The 365-nt window shown below is 43.0% G+C and overlaps 1 protein-coding gene across 1 annotated transcript in view; it reads right to left on the bottom strand.

Annotated features, from left to right (window-relative positions):
* The window catches only part of col4a6 (collagen, type IV, alpha 6), a 131,135-nt gene that overhangs the window by 46,155 nt on the left and 84,615 nt on the right, over positions 1–365 (bottom strand). The gene's annotated exons all lie outside the window — the stretch shown is intronic.

The following is a 365-nucleotide window of genomic DNA, read 5'->3' on the forward strand; positions in this document are numbered from 1 at the left end:
ATCCAACCATCCATCTATCCAACCATCCGTCCATCCATTCATCCATGCATCCATCCAACCATCCATCCATCCATCCATCCATCCATCTATCCATCCATACCTGTCTGAGTAATTTGGGTGAATTCCCGGGCTTACTTAAATAATCACTTTTAAGATCTGACGTAGCTCAGCGTAAAAAATCTTTCAGGAAGACCTAATTTAATCAATGCTCTCTTCCTAAATCGAACCAGCTGGTGGAGGCGGTCACCTTCCTGCTTAACCAATCAGAATCATACACAAATTTCAAGGGCCAATCACAGAGTCACAACCCTGCTTTAAATCTGTTTCTCCCTTTGCTATCAGCTGTTGTTTCAGGCAAAGTGTAC

Source organism: Etheostoma cragini, chromosome 19 (assembly GCF_013103735.1).
Source record: "Etheostoma cragini isolate CJK2018 chromosome 19, CSU_Ecrag_1.0, whole genome shotgun sequence".
In the NCBI taxonomy this organism is placed as follows: domain Eukaryota; kingdom Metazoa; phylum Chordata; class Actinopteri; order Perciformes; family Percidae; genus Etheostoma; species Etheostoma cragini.